This window comes from Pelobates fuscus, chromosome 3 (assembly GCF_036172605.1).
Source record: "Pelobates fuscus isolate aPelFus1 chromosome 3, aPelFus1.pri, whole genome shotgun sequence".
Classification (NCBI taxonomy): Eukaryota; Metazoa; Chordata; class Amphibia; order Anura; family Pelobatidae; genus Pelobates; species Pelobates fuscus.
Window position 1 is genome coordinate 126,538,381 of NC_086319.1, and position 17,308 is coordinate 126,555,688.

A 17,308-nucleotide genomic window follows, 5' to 3' on the forward strand; every position below is an offset into this window, starting at 1 on the left:
ATAGTGAGAAAAAAGGAAAAAGGAAAAGTCTTAATTATGTATTAATTTTTGGAGGATGGAGTTTTTTTCCTTTTTTTCTTTTTTATTCTTTTTGTTTTCTCCTTTTTCCCCTCCTCTCCATGTTTTATATTGACTTGACTCTATACTGTTGGAATTATCTCTGCTCCAGATAGATCCAGTAACCATCCAAAATCATTTTATTTTTTTTTACATGGTCTGTTGTAAGGTTACAGATTTCAATACATACTGACATTTATCTACTATATGATTATTTAAACAGTTGTAAACTATTCTGATCATACACACTTGATTGTATGATGTGAATCTGATTGTATGTCTAGATAAAGATGAAAAAAAAAAAAGAATGGGTCCCATTATATAGCGTGCTTTTTTCTTTGATTTTTAATTTCAACTTTTATTTACCAATTGCATATATGCTGGCTGTTCTGGCCACAGAAGGTCTGTACTCTATCAATAAATGTATTTCTCTCAGATGAAGCTACATCAACCTAATAAACGTTTGGAACAGGCGACATCTGCATTTTTTCTGGACTCTCAGAGATTCAAAATATTTGCGCTACACCATGTTAAAACAGTCTGGCAGACCTTTGATTGACAAGTCATGTTGAGTATCCAAGGGCCAGACAAATTCAGTTTCTACCATTGCCCGTGCTTTTCTGATCCAGACTACAAACCAAAACCTCAGTCTTAACGCACATGGAGTCTACACTTGTGGTCACAAGGAATAAAAACCTCAGCAAATCTCCTTCAACATTTGAGTCCACTTTTACAATTTAAAATAACACATTAAATCACAGATATATTAGTGGTAGGCCTTTTTACAACCCAAGAGGGAGTATTCCCTAAAAAAATTAACCTAATGAAATGGGGAGTTAGTATTGTGCAACTTATTAATGTCATACCCTTAAGTTAAAATATTTTTTTCATTTTATCATGTTTTATCCCCTGTTTCATCAGGCATCTGTCTTCCTCCCGTTGCCCCAGGAAGGGAGGGTGGTGACACACCAACAGTTGTAATATACATGATTTCTTTAGTGAGGATTAGCATTATGGGTCTTTATACATTTTCAGGAAAATGGGATCTTTAACAATCTTGAGTGCTGTTTGGTGTATCACTCTGTCCACATAGCTGGACTTATGGAACTATCCCTAAATGTGTTCTTCTAATTTAAGGCAAAGTCCTGGTCTCATAAAAATGTACCAGGCTCATTTAAAATGTAACCACTCATTCAGATTACAAATTCTTTCACTGCAAACATATATTCCTAGCCCCAACGTAAAAGGAAAAATATTGGGCTCATTGAGTTTATTAATAACAAACACACAAATCATACATTCGTAGTACAATTGCATCAGACCCTATTCGGTAAAATGTGCAACTGCAAGTCATAAATCTTACGCTCTTTAAAATAATAAGAGACAGTGGAAAGCAGAAAGAAATATACACAATAACGTAGGAGAAACTTCTCCACTGATTCCAGGGGACAGAGTTTACCAAGCTTATAAATCCCCTACTGACTAACTAAACAGACAATAATTCCATATATAGACTCACATAGAGTCTCCCTGACTAACTAGATGTCGAGATGGGTGGCCTATCCTGTTCCCACTTCTGAACAACCAGATCTCAAGAACTCCTAAGTCTATATTAAATCTGGTACAGAGGCAAATGGCCTATGCCGTTATCAACCTCAGAGGCAAATGGACAATCACGTTCTCAACCTCTTACTCAGAGATTCTGTCCAACCGACAGTTCTCTCTCTCAGCTCAAGACAGGTTCAAGACAGGAGACTGTGACACCCATGTGAGTAGACAAAGAAACACAGAAATAAGTCAATATATTTGTACTCACCATTAGGTACCACAATCCCGCCCCTAGGACGTAGCCCCCAATTGTTAGGCTGGAAATCACAACAGGGTCTGCAAACCCTTACGATGCTATGGACTTATGCACTAACACGTTTCTGCTTCCCTTTGTTTCTGTAATCAGCTGCTGAGAATACTTAAAAAAGTCACACTATTTCAGATGGATTATCAATAAGCATTCAAAGGTTTAATGCGTAGTACATCATATATATAAAACACAGTTTGTCTAGGGGTGTATATTTCAATAACAATCATGGGAGTCTCAGAACCCGAAAGTATAATTCTTCATATAACATGACGTAATGCTGTTAGTTAGTCTCCTGTTAACTGATGCACGTGACAGTCTTAGATTTAGGAATACAATTAAAAATTGCAGGTGCTAGAAAGAATGCTATTTTTTTCAAGTGCAGGATGGTTATAGAAGATAGTGAAACCTGGTGTCAGGTGCAAGAACACAAAAATATTGTATGTTTAACAAATGTGAGTTTAACCTTTTTCAAAGCACGAGTATCTTGTATTATAATCAGGTCTATTGACCATTCGGTCTTTCAAGCTATGTATACAGTAATACTTTAGCTACGTAATAAGAAACACAGAAGTAGAAAGCAGGGCATGAGACGGACACCCTGTAACATAAAATAAATAGCTCTGTATGCCTAGGGGAATATTCACTAAGCATTGCATAGGTAAAACAATTTGTTTTCCAACAGATACCAAATTAGAGAATTATATGCTACATTGTTGAAAGAGCAAAATTACCAGAACAAAATTTTGGAATAGCAACAGCCTGCAAATTGAGTTGAATTTGCTTGCCTTTTACTAAATCTAGTGTCTCATCAAACACATGTTTGGTTAAATGTTTCAATACAAGTATAAATGAAACAGTTTTTTTGGTCTATTAGGTATATAGGTAAATGTTGTGATTGTCACAGCTCTCACCATGTCATCCAGACAGCCAGACGTGGTCGCCCCAGAACTCAGTGTGCTGTCAATTGCTAAACCTGTCGCAACCATAATCAATTAATCCTTGCTGTCTGGATACATACTCAAACTTTGAAGACTGCAAGAAAAGTACCTACCCATAAAAGTGGTGACAATACTTTGGTATCTATTATCCGATATCATTGCTCTTTGTATTGTCAAGAATCTTGGAAAAATGTGTTTACACACAACTACATAAGTATTATCAACTATCTAACCATTGATCAATCATTCCTTCATCCACATCACTCAACTACAACTGCCCTCTTAAAAGTTTACAATGACATCCAAACTGGCATGGAGCAAGGAAACAAATTAGCGGAAGCTATTTTCATTGAGTTTGCCAATTTTTTTGACACAATAGACAATTGCATTCTATTGCAAAAACTTAGAAAGTCAGGGTATTGATGATCATCCACTAACCTGGTTTCAATCACATGTATCGGATTGATCACAATATGTGTCCATTTCTGACACTGCCTCCTCCCTCTCCTAGTCACATGTGGTGCTCCCCAAGGATCCATATTTGGCCCCCTACTAGTCACACTATTCATAAATGATCTGCCCAACAACTGCAAAGCCTCAACTGTACACATGCAGGCAGACAACACCATAATCTAAGCTAGCAAATTACATCTACTACAGCTTGAAGCTGTGCTCCAAGACCAGTTCACAGAGGTAGAAAAGTGGATCACAGATAAACATTTCATAAATAACAAAAAAGAGTCACATTGATCTTTGGAACAGTAACTAAATTATATAAATTACCAAATTCCCAACTATGCATCAGAATAATGCATCCGAACAATTAATTAACACACTGACCGCAGCCTGTTCTTTCAAAAATCTAGGCATGTTGCTAGATCCAATCCATCTTTTGGCCTCCACATAGAAAAAATGTAATCTAAACTTTATTATTAAGTAGTCAAACTGTTTTAAAACCCATAAAGTCCCGTGGGTGCTTCTCCCTGTATCCAATACTTGCAATGGAGAGCCAGAAGCTCCTAAGCCTTATTCTTACAGCTGAATTTCCAGCTTCCTGTCTGATACAGCAAAGGTGGGGAGTGGCACCGGGCAGACCACAGGTAAGACTAGACTCAATAGAAGGAAAATAAATAAATAAATAAATAAATAATATATATATATATAATTAAAATAATATTAATATTAAGTGAACACTCAAAATACACAAGAGGAATGGCACTTCATGGTGCTATTTTATTAAAAAAGTAAAAAAAAAAACAGCAAAGAAAGCAAATGTAATAAAGATTATGTAATCAGATCAATGATCATGCAAACCATGTTTAACCCCTTAATGCCCTTACGGCGTTCTATGCAGTCCCCATTATAATGGGCTTTAAAGCCGTTGCGGCGGCATAGAACGATGTAACGGCTTAAGCCCCCTTACCTCCGCCGCGATCCTCTTCGGGAGGACTGCCTGACAGCCCAGGCAGCCCTCCCCCGGCAAATCAGGCCCCATGGGGCCATGTGATCACTCTCAAGCACATGGCCCCTATAGCTGGCTGTGGATCTGCCAGCAGGGGGACTGTCTGAAATGTCAGACAGTCCCCCTGCTGGTGGGAAGAGTAAAAAAAAATAATTAAACATGTTTTAAAATAAAATAAGTGTGTGTGTCTGTATGAGTGTGTGTGTATGTGTGTGTGTGTGTGTGTGTATATATATATATATATATATATATATATATATATATATATATATATACACAAGAAAAAAATACCGGTACTCCTGGGATTTTCAAAAGCAATCTTCTTTATTCAAAAAAACCACATCAACGTTTCAGCTCCTGTTGGGAGCTTTCATCAGGACATTTGAAATGTCCTGATGAAAGCTCCCAACAGGAGCTGAAACGTTGATGTGGTTTCTTTGAATAAAGAAGATTGCTTTTGAAAATCCCAGGAGTGCCGGTATTTTTTTCTTGTATATCTCTTAGCCCCCAGAGCACCGGGTACTTTTTATGTTTTAAGGTTGGAATGCAGGAGCTAAGTTTGTTTATATATATATATATATATATATATATATATATATATATATATATGTAACCTCATACGTAGTGTATTTTAATGTTAATATAAGTACATATATTAGTATTAAAATACACTTAGAATGACGTTACATATATATATATATATATATATATATACATACATATATTATATATATATATATATATATAAAATACATCTATATATATTATATTTATATATATACACATATAATTACAATAATAAATAAATAAAATAAAATAAATAAAATATTTTAAAAAATTAAAACAAATTATAAATACATAGGTAATTTCATTCTAACTGTATCTTGTTATTATATATATCTACAGTTGCAAGAAAAAGTATGTGAATCCTTTGGAATGATATGGATTTCTGCACAAATTGGTCATAAAATGTGATCTGATCATCATCTAAGTCACAACAATAGACAATCACAGTCTGCTTAAACTAATAACACACAAAGAATGAAATGTTGCCATGTTTTTATTGAACACACCACACTGGTTGAACCTCCTTTGGCAGCAATAACTTACCAAACATTTCCTGTAGTTGCAGATAAGATGTGCACAACGGTCAGGAGTAATTCTTGACCATTCCTCTTTACAGAACTGTTTCAGTTCAGCAATATTCTTGGGATGTCTGGTGTGAATCGCTTTCTTGAGGTCATGCCACAGCATCTCAATCGGGTTGAGGTCAGGACTCTGACTGGGCCACTTCAGAAGGCATATTTTCTTCTGTTTAAGCCATTCTGTTTTTGATTTACTTCTATGCTTTGGGTCATTGTCCTGTTGCAACACCCATCTTCTGTTGAGCTTCAGCTGGTAGACAGATGGCCTTAAGTTCTCCTTCAAAATGTCTTGATAAACTTCATTCATTTTTCCTTCGATGATAGCAATCCATCCAGGCCCTGACGCAGCCCCAAACCATGATGCCCCCCACCACCATTCTTCACAGTTGGGATGAGGTTTTGATGTTGGTGTGCTGTGCCTCTTTTTTGCCACACATAGTGTTGTGTGTTTCTTCCAAACAACTCAACTTTGGTTTCATCTGTCCACAGAATATTTTGCCAGTACTGCTGTGGAACATCCAGGTGCTCTTGTGCAAACTGTAAACATGCAGCAATGTTTTGTTTGGACAGCAGTGGCTTCCTCTGTGGTATCCTCCCATGAAATCCATTCTTGTTTAGTGTTTTACGTATTGTAGATTCGCTAACAGGGATGTTAGCATTTGCCAGTGACTTTTGTAAGTCTTTAGCTGACACTCTGGGATTCTTCTTCACCTCATCTTTACACTCCTAGGGACCACTCCTAGGGAGAGTAGCAGCAGTGCTGAACTTTCTCCATTTATAGATAATTTGTCTTACCGTGGACTGATGACCAGCAAGGCTTTTGGAGATACTTTTATAACCCTTTCTAGCTTTATGCAAGTCAACAATTCTTAATCGTAGGTCTTCTGAGAGCTCTTTTGTGCAAGGCATCATTCACATCAGGCATTGCTTCCTGTGAAAAGCGAACCCAGAACTGGTGTGTGTTTTTTATAGGGCAGGGCAGCTGTAACCAACACCTCCAATCTCATCTCATTGATTGGACTCCAGTTGGCTGACATCTCACTCCAATTAGCTCTTGGAGATGTCATTAGTCTAGGGGTTCACATACTTTTTCCACCTGCACTGTGAATGTTTACATGGTGTGTTCAATAAAAACATGGCAACATGTCATTCTTTGTGTGTTATTAGTTTAAGCAGACTGTGATTGTCTATTGATGTGACTTAGATGATGATCAGATCACATTTTATGACCAATTTGTGCAGAAATCCATATCATTCCAAAGGATTCACATACTTTTTCTTGCAACTGTATATATATATATATATATATATATATATATATATATATATATATGTAACAAAATACACTTAGAATAACATTCTATATATATCTATCTATATATAAAATACAAATAACCGCAAATATATATATATATATATATATATATATTTTTTTTTTTTATATATGTATATACAGGCGCATGTGCATCACAGGCAAGCACGCTTCAATTTAGTGATGCTCAGGCGGAGGAAATCTTATGGAACACTACTAGCCTACAATTACCAACTACAACAACATTACGCGATGTATATTTTAAGTTGTTGAAATTAAAGAAAAAGGAAGTAGATCTTGATCTACATGGCACCTTCCTGTCAGATTATCACAGAGCAAAACAAATTCCCCGTTGGTTTAGGGTAAGAAGTATTCCCACTATTGGCAGAATGAAAGCAAGGGTGTGTAGGGATTGGACGTCAGTCTTAAATAAATGTTCCTTAGATCTCATGCTGGTGACTATTCAGGATGTCAAGGAAGATTTGGTGGACATCAGGAAAAAGATTCAAAATGTAGAGATGGAATTTGCCCTTCATTTAAACTCCCAGGAAGCTACTGAAATGTTAATTAAATTAAGTGAGGAAATCATCAAGTATAAAAATCAGCTTATAAAATTTAAACGCCAGAAAATGGAAATGGTGCAACTTGATTATCAGGAGGGTACAGTGTACAGATGGTTATCAGATGAGCATACAGGGAGACCTAGACGATTTCGGAACAGAATAATAAAACCTAACATATCTACTATTGATGTGACATGAGGGGAATCGGCCTCTGATGGTGAAGGAATTCAGCCTCAAGCTCAGACACCCTCTTTTTTAGACAAAGATTTGGAACAAAACAAAGTGCTACAGCCTACAACGGTCACAAGGAGCATGAGCAAACACGGCAAAGATCTAATACCAGACGTGGACAAAAGGGACACACACATTGGTCCCAAAGGCAAACCGCTGACATGCAAGTAGCTCCGGTGTTAAACCTATCAAAACGAGAACTGACCATTGCAGAGACTCATGTTTTGAGCAAAGGCTTGTCCTTCATCTCGACATCACCTCCTAATAAGTTTCAATGGGAAATTTACCTATTTAAATTTGGCCGATCAATTAGATTTAAGGATTTCTTCAAAAACCCTATATCTCCCGCACCGACTGCCTCTATGGAAAGAACTACATACCTATTTAAAACTCCGAGTACCTTCGACCCTCCGGCTACGCAAGTGTCCATAAAATCCTTCCTTTCAACAACTAAATGGGACACAGATTCCATTCTACAACAGCATCAACCCGGGCACTCTAGTTTGTCAAGAGAAGAACATACCATTGTCTGAAATTTGGCAGCGGATCCAACTATCGTGTTCCGCCCAGCGGACAAGGGGGGAGGAATTGTAATTTTAGATTATAACAACTATGCGGAGGAAATAAGACAACAATTAACTGACACCAAGACTTATTCGCATTTGGAGGGGGATCCTATGAATTCAATTGCAAAGAAAATTGAGGACGTACTAACTTTTGGCCTACAAGCTGGTCATATAAACTTAGAGTTATTCCAATACCTCCAGAAAAAACACCCTCGGACTCCAGTACTGTACACACTCCCGTAGATTCATAAAAATCTTGAACGTCCACCGGGACGCCCCATTGTATCAGCTATTCAGGGGATATTTGAACCGATAGCAAAGTATCTGGATTTCCTTTTTAAAGATTCGGTCACAGCTCTCGATACGTGTTTCAATGATACTCCTGATTTACTACGACGTCTTAACAAAGTCGAATCCCTTAATGGCATCATTATTAACATGGATGTTTGGAGCTTGTATACCATTATCCGCATGAAACAGGGATATAAGCCATGAGGAATCTCCTAACACATTCTCCATACTACCAGGGTCGCTCGATTGAATTTGTCTTAGAACTATTAGGCATCGCATTACAGAACAACTATTTTCGGTTCGAAACAGATTGGTACTTACAGTTGGCAGGTACTTCAATGGGGGCGGCAATGGCCCCCATGTATGCGAATGCCTTCATGTATGAATATGAGACACAACATATCCTTTCATGTTATAATCACCAGATTACCCGTTATTTTAGATTCATTGATGACATCTTAATCCTGTGGAATGGCTCTAAAGAAGATGCTCTACAATTTGTACATGCTTTTAAAAATTTACCTACACAGGTGAAAATGACAGTGACTATTGATGAGTACAGTGTCCAATTTTTGGACTTGGAAATTATGATTGCAAATCAGAAATTAGAGTATAAACTCTTTTCCAAGCCAACGGATCGGAATACAATATAACATTTTCAGAGCTTCCATCCCAAACATCTGAAACAGTCATTACTGTACTCTCAATTTTTACGGGTATTTAGTAATAATTCTCTCAGGAACAACGGGTTTAAAAACTACTTCTCCTGTATGACAAATTTCAAGCTAGGGGGTACCCTCGGAATGTCTTGGTTCAAGCCTTAGTGAAGGCTAAAACAACCTACTTATCTCCCTCCTCCCAACCTCAGAGGATTGCTAATATTAAACACATCTTCCTGATGCTCTTTAACACCACCAGCTCAGAATTGACCTCCTCAGTCCGGAATAACTGGAAAACACTGAAACTGGACCCATCCCTCCCTGAGATCTTCCAACAAAAGCCCATGTTCTGCTATCGACGCAACAAGAATTTGAAGGACTTACTGGTCAATACTGACCCACACCATTGTTATAGCCCTGTCAAAAAAGTAGATACAAATGTCGGATGTGTAAGTTGTTTGGGTTGTGTGACGTGCGGTCACATCATCCCTTCCAAAACCTTTTCCAAAAACCTTTTCCCATCCGTACACAGGCAAGCTATATAAAGTACAACAACGTATCCATTCCGACATCAATTGTCAGCCCTCAGATGTGTTGCAATTGAGCACATTCCCATTCCGGCCCGTGGGGGAGACAGAGGCAAACTCTTACTACAAAGAGAGGCCTATTGGATTTTCCAATTGGGAACCTTGTCACCTAGGGGCCTAAATGAGAAGTGCTCTTATTCCATGTTTTTGTAAACAGTTGGTAACTGTAGGGCCATTTTTGGGAGTCTTTGACTATATATTTTCCTAATATAACCGCTGGGGCAATCGTGATAGTTATCAGCCCTAACATCCCATTAGGGGGAATTATGTCAGTACGTGTCCCACTTATGGTCCGTAGTTTAGTTCAGAAAAAAAACATTTTTTTAACTGCTGAATTTTAAAACCCTGAAAAATTTATAATATACATGTGAGTGCTAACTTTTAGGTGTGTATACAGGATAGATTCTAGCCTGAGGAATTTCATATACATACTTTTTTCACTTTGACACAGATTTTACTAGATGCCCTCTTAATTTTATGGGGAGACACTTAGGGCACAAACACTCACTGTCTCACCTTATATACATTGGTACAATACACTTATACATATTTGAACAATCTTTATAATAAACACTTTGAGCAAGAGGATTGATTGTCCTCCTTCCCCATATTTAAGTCCGGGGTCTAATTTGATTGTTAAAAAATAAATATATAATAGGACATTTTTCTACAAAAAATTGCACCTTTTATTACCACTGATGTAAATAGTTTTATGATTATTAAGTTTATTCATTAGGGTTTCTTTATCTAGACACTTTTTCTCCCAGTGGCTGCAGATCTCTTGTTGAATACATGCTATAATATCCTGTCATCTCCTTTTTGACCGCCGGGGTGTGCCATGATCGTCATGGTAACATCACACTCAAACTGAGTAGGTATGAAGTTTGACTGAAATCGGCGCCTGGACACGCGGGAGCAGCCAAAGAGACGTAAGCGTCTATGGTTGCCCCAGCGACGTGTGACGCCTAGCCTGATGGAATACACTACTCGGTGGGCTCGGATATACATGCCGGAACCCAGAAGTAATTGCGAGCAGGTCGGCGATCTGAGCGAACCAGGCGGCAAACGGAAATGAGGATCACCTGTATGTGAGTACCCTTTAATTTAATTTATATTACATGTCCTATATGAGCTTGTTTCATTTTATTGTAGTTTGTGTATCCTGATGAAAGCTCTGTAAGGGAGCTGAAACGTTGATGTCATTTAGAATACAGAAGACAACATTCTGGAAATCCTTGGAGTGCCGGTATTTTTTTGTATGTATATGTATATATATATATATATATATATATATATAATGTCCAATGCTTGCACTCCTGTAGAATTGTAGATATAGCCCGGTGCTTGTCAGCAGAATTTATAGAGATCAAATGTAGGAAAAGCACTCCAAGGACTTCTTTCAATGTTGAAAATAAATAACTAAACTTTATCCGGCAACTGCCATGAAAAATCAACGTTTCAGTCCTGTGTCAGGACTTTCGTCAGGATAACAGTGCATTGTAATTGTTACAGAATATATAGCAAAATTACACAGTTCTAATCAAATTAAAATCAAATTTCAGTACATAAGGAACACCTGATGCTTACCCCTCAGCCTGTGTACCGATCTCCCTGGGCGCCAGAAAATCGCGGGCAAAATTGATTCCGTATCATGTATGCAGCAGCTGTCCAGATTGCTGCTGTGTGCGCTCTGTGCGTCGGCCGTTACCATGGTGACCGGCCGGGACGCGAGTCAGCGTTAGTTTACACGTTGTCATGGCAACCTGCCGATCGTGAACCGATCGGGTTGCAGGGCAGTTCTGTACACAGGAGGCAGGGGTACAGGCATATTCAAATGGCAAAGCAGCTACCAGTGCTATAAACATGCAGTTACATACCAGTTACATGCAGTTACATACCATGACAAAGGAGTTTTCAGACTCCGAAACGCGCGTCGGGTTAGACGGGGGGTATTCCCACTCACTGCACTTTGACACTTCACGTGCACCACTTATCATGCACTAAGGGAAACCCCTCTCTGCACATTTTTCGTTATGTTTAATTTTCGTTAACTATTATCTCGATCGTTTATTTTGTTTTGGAGTCCGATATCATTTGATAGGAAACAGTATCTAGTTTAGCCGTCTAGCGTTAAAACACCCACGAAGGTGTTTATTAGCAGAAGCAAAGGGAATCACAGCAGACTAGCGATTGATTTGTGTTATCAGATACATTTTTTCTCATTATACATTACTATTGTCGCTGCCTGTGTATGTCATTAGACATTTTTTATTTCACTTCATTACTGTGCATCAGTACTGGCTAGATGCTTTTTCCCCTACTGAATACTGTGCCTCTCATGGTTATATTCATAGACTGCACAAGTTATATCCTTAAGGGACTATACTGTCTAGGGGCTTATTGTCTCATACTCCTCTGGGAACAGCACTCTGAACCAAGTATTCATTTGCATACCAGGGACAGACTTTCAAATCACTCATAGGATACAGAAGTATATGTGGATACATAGTGGCAAGTGCATTTCTTTCTATAAGCTTTATTAAGCAGTTAATAAAGTTTCAGTGTAACACTGTTGATTTTGAGATACTTTTTTTGCACTGTATCCATAATTTCTAGTACCATTTGGTTTCCTATTTCGTTCCCCTAGTTCTTCCCTATCTACTGGACTCCAAATCTTAAGATTGATTAGGCTCAATATCAATGTCGGTTTGTCATCTTACCAGCTTGCTGGGTAGTCTCTCTTTTTAAGGGGCACCACCTCAGCATATAGTGCGCTTTCTTCATTATACATACCAGTATGATTACTGAGCAAGGTCTTGGTGACATGTCTATACAACTGCCTAACAATGTGGCAATAAGGCAAGGCAAAATTGTTACCAGTGGTGTGCACATAGAGGTGCACTACAGCATAATAATTTAGTAAGATATAAGTGGCAAGAAAATAAAGATATCTAGCAGTGTGGCAATAAGACGAGTCCGGTCAGCCCACAATCAGTATACATACTATATATAACATACTGCTTAATGGTATATGCATTATAACATAACAATCCACATACAGTCACCAAGTATATCCAGATAGGTGATGTGGGGTATTAGGCCTAACAGTGTGACAGTTAGGCAAGGCAAAATAGCTACCAGTGGTATAAGCATAAAGATGCACTACAGCCTGTATATTATGCAAGGTATTAGTCAGAGTATAGAACTACCAAATAGTGTGGCAATGCGGCAAGACTGGTCGGCCCACACTCTGTCTACACACTGTGAATATCATACTGCTAATGGTATATACATAATAACATATTAGTCCATATAAATACACCAGATACATCCAGATAAGTGATATGGGGTATTCGGCCCTATGGTAAGAATGGGTACTGGTTGAAAGGTGTCCAGAGCTAAACCTCCACAGCCCAGCTAAGGGGACACTATATGTCCAGCTTGTTGGCTTAGAACTCTGGGCATGGGTGAGAGGGCGTAGAATACTCCCAGGGGTCATTTTTTGCAGTTCGGTCTAGCGCTGGTGGGTAGGGCAAAATTAGTAACCACACTACTATTTACACGACTATTTACACGACTATTTACATAAAGTCTGTTGCAGACCAGTATCACCACAGTGTCCAATCATAGGAAGATGCCCAACGTATACTTCTCATTGAGACCCTTGGGTTGGACCGTGTCCAGCGTACGGATCCAATGGAGTTCTCTTTGTAGTAAAAAAAATTTCCGGTCGCCGCCTCTTAGTGGCTGTGGGATATGGTCTATCGCTGTGAACTTCATAGAGGGCAGGGGATGGCTCTTTTCCCAAAAGTGCTTGGCCACTGGTAGTTCCGAACCCTTGTCCCTGTATGCTATGCGGATACTCGATCGATGATTGCGCATCCTCTCCCTCAGTGGAAGGTCCGTTTTGCCCACATAGGCTAGTCCACAAGGGCAGACTAATTTATACACCACATGATCACTGGTACAGGTCAGTCTATGTCTGATGGTGTATTTTCTGCCCGTATGTGGGTGGGTGAAGGTTTTGCACGGAATCATGTGGCTACAAGTTACACATCCAAGGCATCTGTAACAACCCAGGTTTGAGTGGGTAGTCGGTTGGTTATAGCAATGTGTGGGGTCCGTCTTGACCAGCAAATCCCTTAGGTTCTTACCCCTACGGTAACACATCATTGGTGGCTGTCGGAATTGGCTCGGTAAGCTGGTGTCATTTGACATCATACGCCAGTTACGGTTAGTGGATTCCCTGATGTGGTTAGAGATTGTTGTATATGTGATGGGAAATGTTAGTCTTCCCACCTTGGAGTTCTGTGTTGGAGCTACTTCAAGGCTTTTCTTCAAGGCTTGCTGTAGTATGACAGGGCTGTATCCCCGAGCCAAGAATTTGTCCCACATTTCCTTAAGTTGGTGTTGCCTGTTGGTTTCATTAGAGTTATTCCCGATTACTCTCAAAAATTGTGACTGTGGGAGGGAGTTCTTTAAGTGTCTTGGATGGTAGCTGTCTGCATGCAGGATAGTGTTTCTGTCGGTTGGCTTGCTATACAATGTGTATGCTATTTTGTTATTCTCTTTGTACAGTCGTATATCAAGAAAGTCTATTGTTTGTTCATTCGTCGTCATGGTGAGGCGGACCGGTGTGTCGGTACCGTTGACGTATTCCAGCAGTTGCTCAGGGGTAGAGCCACCTTTTTTCCAAATCATAATGATATCGTCTATGAAACGTTTGTAGAACAATATATTCTCTTGAAATGGGGTGAGTATGTATTGCTGCTCAAAGATGTACATAAAACTGTTAGCATACATAGGCGCCAAGTAATTCTGGTAATTCTGGTTCAACACCAAGTGTAGTAACAAGTGTAGTATTTTCAACATTGAAAGAAGTCCTTGGAGTGCTTTTCCTACATTTGATCTCTCTTTCTCTCTCTCTCTCTCTCTCTCTCTCTCTCTCTCTCTCTCTCTCTCTCTCTATATATATATATATATATATAATTACATAAATAACTGCATAAGTGTACACGTAGACTTTAAATACATATATATGTATATATATATATATATTAAAATTCTACATGTATATTTAAGTAATGTTTTAACATAATTATGTGATTTAAAATACAAAAAAACGTAACTTTTACAACAAATATCATTGTTGTAATACAAGTTACCATTTTGAAACACTAGCGAAGACTTCCAAGTAAAACAGTACCCCCCATGTACAGGTTTTATGGTGTTTTGGAAAGTTAGAGCATCAAATACAAGGCTTGCATTTCATTTTTTTCACATCAAAATGTGCCAGATGGGTTACTTTTTTAAAAAAAATTGTATTCATAATAAATTGTTTCATATATAAATAGTTCATGTGAAATTAAAGCCCTGTTTCTCCTGAACAAAATTATATATAAGTGTGGGTGCACTTAATATGAAAGAGGTGAACTACGGGTGAACAGACATATAGCGCAAATTCCAGTTTTTGTTTACATTTTGTTTAGATCAGAACGTGTACTATTGACTCCGTCCTGAAGGGGTTAATACATGTTAAGTTTCTGACTCACCTGCAACACTAAAACCAGTCAATTTCTGTCATGGTTTGCTGGATACTAGTGTAGAGGCTTCTTGTAATTTCATAGCCAGACTGATCCAGTGCATTAAAAAAACAGCTGTACACCCATAGGCATGTACAGTCCCTTTCATGAGGGTGTGCACCGGAAACATTTTCCCATATGTTATTTTTCAATGCTATCAAATGTAAATATTTAGTAAAATGTTGAGTGGGTGTGCGGTGTGGATGTCTGACAAGTGTTGTAGCTGTGTGTGAGGTGTGTTGTGGCTTTCTTCGTGTGATATATAAGGCTGCTGTATTGTGTGTGTATAGCTGTGAGTGATGTGTGTGCGTAGGTATGAGTGGTATGTGTAGTTGTGTGAGTAACTGTAAGTGATACGTTTGTGAGTGATATTTGTGACAATGTTTGATCAGTGGGTAGCTGTGAGTAATGTGTATTGTTGTGTGTGGGTATCTGTGAGTGATGTGTGTGACTTTGTGTAAGTAGCTGTCAAGATGAACTGGGAGATAAAATAGACCTAGGCATTTTATGGCATAGCAGTCCACTTTCAAAGGTAAGACTCAAGGACGGGGAATGCACTTTTAATTCCGGGAATATGAATCACGCCATATCCCTGATCCCTGTGTAGCATTGGGGTGCACATAGTTATGGGACTGGGCTGCTGAATTGGATTCACAGATCTGAGCATGGGCGTCCACGGGGGGGGGGGGGGGGGGAGGAGTTGTGCTGCTATTTTTCGTTTGTGTGATAATAAACTGCAATACCGGCGCCGACCAGTGTGAATGGAGAAAGGCAGGGATAGGAAGCTACAGCTTCTTTCACCTGACTGCATCTGCAGGAGAGCAGCAGAGTGTAGCCAACAAGCATGTGGTGGGGGAGCTCAACCTACAGATCAGGTAAGTGAGGCATTGGGGAGGGGCAGCCTACAGATCAAGTAGTAAGTGAGGGATGGGGGGGGGGGGACAGCCTACAGGAAGGTGAAGTAGAAGAAACAGAAAGGTTCTGCAAGGGGCAGGAGGGATCAGCAAGGCATGGGAAGAGCGGAATGGGCATCACAAAGCAGGAAGGGGTAGTAAAGGTTTGCAAGTAGCAGGAGGGTGAAGTAGAAGGAGCAGAAATGAGCAGGAAGGGTCAGCAAGGAGCAGGAAGGGTCTGCAAGGAGCAGAAGGTGTCAGCAAGGAATAGGAAGAGACAGCAAGGAGTAGAAGGGGTCAGCAAGGAGCAGGAGGTATCAGCAAGGAACAGGAAGGGGTAGGATAGGTTTGCAAGGAGCAGGAGGGTGAAGTAGAAGGAACAGAAATGAGCAGGAAGGGTCAGCATGGAGCAGGAAGGGTCAGCAAGGAGCAGGAGGGGTCTGCAAGGAGCAGGAAGGGGCAGCAAGGGGCAGGAGGCATCAGCAAGGAGTAGGAAGGGGCAGCAAAGAGCAGGAGGGGTCTGCAAGGAGTAGGAAAGTTCTGCAAGGAGCAGAAAGGGGCAGCAGAAGAAAGAAGGGGCAGGAGGGAGCAGAAAGAATCAGAAGGAGCACAAAGGTAAAGTAGGAGAAGGAACAGTAAGGGACAACATGGAACAGAAAGGGACTACATGGAACAGAAAGTGTCAGCAAGTAGCTGGAAGGGGCTGCAAGAAGCAGGAAGCAGCAGTAAGAAGGAGGAAGGGGCAGCAAGAAGGAGGAAGGGTCTGCAATGAGCAGGAAGGCAAATCAAGGAGCAGAAAGGGTCAACAATTATCTGGAAGGGGCAGAAGGAGCACAAAGGTAAAGTAGGAAAAGGAACTTAAATGAGCATCAAGAGAAGGAAGAGTCTGCAAGGAACAGAAAGGGATCAGAAAGAGAAAGGAGCAGAAGGGTGCAAAATAAGCAGAAAGTAGCAGAAAGGTGAAGGAGCCAAAGAGGAGAGAAGACAGTGTCAGAAGAAAAAGAAGACGTGACGGCGTGACGGCATGACGTAGGACATCAACCGGAAGTAAGGCGTTGCGTGAGCGCGGATGTGGCGTGTAGGGAGAGTAATTTAGAGGAGCAGCGGTGTTTTCAATGTGAGGGGCTCGACAACAATTTCATAGCCTTGAGAGGTATCAATTCA